The sequence below is a fragment of the Oncorhynchus mykiss genome, chromosome 26 (genome assembly GCF_013265735.2).
Source record: "Oncorhynchus mykiss isolate Arlee chromosome 26, USDA_OmykA_1.1, whole genome shotgun sequence".
In the NCBI taxonomy this organism is placed as follows: domain Eukaryota; kingdom Metazoa; phylum Chordata; class Actinopteri; order Salmoniformes; family Salmonidae; genus Oncorhynchus; species Oncorhynchus mykiss.
In genome coordinates, this window is record NC_048590.1 from 7732053 (window position 1) to 7735282 (window position 3230).

Sequence of the window (3230 nt, forward strand, 5' to 3'; positions counted from 1 at the left end):
TTGTAAAGCAATGCCTTGTTCTCATCAGTATCAGCAATAACACCAGTTTGTCAGCTAAAGACTCCTTGCAGGAACAACAACTTAGGCGGTCGATTATACATGTAACAGTATAACTTTAGACCGTCCCCTTGCCCATACCCGGGCGCGAACCAGGGACCCTCTGCACACATCAACAACTGACACCCACGAAGCATCGTTACCCATCGCTCCACAAAAGCCACGGCCCTTGCAGAGCAAGGGGAACTACTACTTCAAGGTCTCAGAGCGAGTGACGTCACCGATTGAAACGCTATTTAGCGCCGCACCACCGCTAACTAAGCTAGCCGTTTCACATTCGTTACATACACATGCACACAAAAAAATAACTAGGTCTAGATATCAACACATCAGCTTTCCCAGCTAAATAATATATCTAGCAAAACTTGGCAGATATGTATTTTACATTTAAAGGACTTTCAGTCAGTCAGACAAAGTGGTGGAGGAAAATGAGGAGAATTCTAAAGTGCCTTTTCCTCTCAGTTCTGTGGCTAGTTTTCTCTCCGTTCTGTGGCTAGTTTCCTCTCCGTTCTGTGGCTAGTTTCCTCTCCGTTCTGTGGCTAGTTTCCTCTCCGTTCTGTGGCTAGTTTCCTCTCCGTTCTGTGGCTAGTTTCCTCTCAGTTCTGTGGCTAGTTTCCTCTCAGTTCTGTGGCTAGTTTCCTCTCCGTTCTGTGGCTAGTTTTCTCTCCGTTCTGTGGCTAGTTTCCTCTCAGTTCTGTGGCTAGTTTCCTCTCCGTTCTGTGGCTAGTTTTCTCTCCGTTCTGTGGCTAGTTTCCTCTCAGTTCTGTGGCTAGTTTCCTCTCCGTTCTGTGGCTAGTTTCCTCTCCGTTCTGTGGCTAGTTTCCTCTCCGTTCTGTGGCTAATTTCCTCTCAGTTCTGTGGCTGGTTTCCTCTCAGTTCTGTGGCTAGTTTCCTCTCAGTTCTGTGGCTAGTTTCCTCTCAGTACTGTGGCTAGTTTCCTCTCAGTTCTGTGGCTAGTTTCCTCTCAGTTATGTGGCTAGTTTCCTCTCAGTTCTGTGGCTAGTAGTTCAGAGAGCAATTTAAACACTCAGGCAGAGAGAGAGAGAGAGGTGGCAACAAGGACCGATGAAACCATGAGAAACTCTGGGAACATCAGAGATCCAACTGCAGTTGGTGACATGATTTACTGAGAGAGAAGAGAGAGAGAAGAGAGAGAGAGAAGAGAAGAGAGAGAGAAGAGAGAGAGAGAAATGAATTGAGAGAGAAAGCAAATGTGACCATTTTGATGACGTACATAATGCAAGACAGAGACGTGATGACACACTATCATGATCGTCACCCAGAGGCTCTCTCTGCTCCACCAGCCACCTAGCCATGCTGAGTGGTTCGGAGGCTCTCTCTGCTCCACCTAGCCATGCTGAGTGGTTCGGAGGCTCTCTCTGCTCCACCTAGCCATGCTGAGTGGTTTGGAGGCTCTCTCTGCTCCACCTAGCCATGCTGAGTGGTTCGGAGACTCTCTCTGCTCCACCTAGCCATGCTGAGTGGTTCGGAGGCTCTCTCTGCTCCACCTAGCCATGCTGAGTGGTTCGGAGACTCTCTCTGCTCCACCTAGCCATGCTGAGTGGTTTGGAGGCTCTCTCTGCTCCACCTAGCCATGCTGAGTGGTTTGGAGGCTCTCTCTGCTCCACCTAGCCATGCTGAGTGGTTCGGAGGCTCTCTCTGCTCCACCTAGCTATGCTGAGTGGTTCGGAGGCTCTCTCTGCTCCACCTAGCCATGCTGAGTGGTTCGGAGGCTCTCTCTACTCCACCTAGCCATGCTGAGTGGTTCGGAGACTCTCTCTACTCCACCTAGCCATGCTGAGTGGTTTGGAGGCTCTCTCTGCTCCACCTAGCCATGCTGAGTGTTTCGGAGGCTCTCTCTGCTCCACCTAGCCATGCTGAGTGTTTCGGAGACTCTCTCTACTCCACCTAGTCATGCTGAGTGTTTCGGAGGCTCTCTCTGCTCCAACAGCCACCTAGCCATGCTGAGTGGTTCGGAGGCTCTCTCTGCTCCACCTAGCCATGCTGAGTGGTTCGGAGGCTCTCTCTACTCCACCTAGCCATGCTGAGTGGTTCGGAGACTCTCTCTACTCCACCTAGCCATGCTGAGTGGTTTGGAGGCTCTCTCTGCTCCACCTAGCCATGCTGAGTGTTTCGGAGGCTCTCTCTGCTCCACCTAGCCATGCTGAGTGTTTCGGAGACTCTCTCTACTCCACCTAGTCATGCTGAGTGTTTCGGAGGCTCTCTCTGCTCCAACAGCCACCTAGCCATGCTGAGTGGTTCGGAGGCTCTCTCTACTCCACATAGCCATGCTGAGTGGTTCGGAGACTCTCTCTGCTCCACCTAGCCATGCTGAGTGGTTCGGAGACTCTCTCTGCTCCACCTAGCCATGCTGAGTGGTTTGGAGGCTCTCTCTGCTCCACCTAGCCATGCTGAGTGGTTTGGAGGCTCTCTCTGCTCCACCTAGCCATGCTGAGTGGTTCGGAGACTCTCTCTGCTCCACCTAGCCATGCTGAGTGGTTTGGAGGCTCTCTCTGCTCCACCTAGCCATGCTGAGTGGTTCGGAGGCTCTCTCTGCTCCACCTAGCCATGCTGAGTGGTTCGGAGGCTCTCTCTGCTCCACCTAGCTATGCTGAGTGGTTCGGAGGCTCTCTCTGCTCCACCTAGCCATGCTGAGTGGTTCGGAGGCTCTCTCTACTCCACCTAGCCATGCTGAGTGGTTCGGAGACTCTCTCTACTCCACCTAGCCATGCTGAGTGGTTTGGAGGCTCTCTCTGCTCCACCTAGCCATGCTGAGTGTTTCGGAGGCTCTCTCTGCTCCACCTAGCCATGCTGAGTGTTTCGGAGACTCTCTCTACTCCACCTAGTCATGCTGAGTGTTTCGGAGGCTCTCTCTGCTCCAACAGCCACCTAGCCATGCTGAGTGGTTCGGAGGCTCTCTCTGCTCCACCTAGCCATGCTGAGTGGTTTGGAGGCTCTCTCTACTCCACCTAGCCATGCTGAGTGGTTCGGAGGCTCTCTCTGCTCCACCTAGCCATGCTGAGTGGTTTGGAGGCTCTCTCTGCTCCACCTAGCCATGCTGAGTGTTTCGGAGACTCTCTCTGCTCCACCTAGCCATGCTGAGTGGTTTGGAGACTCTCTCTGCTCCACCTAGCCATGCTGAGTGGTTTGGAGGCTCTCTCTGCTCCACCTAG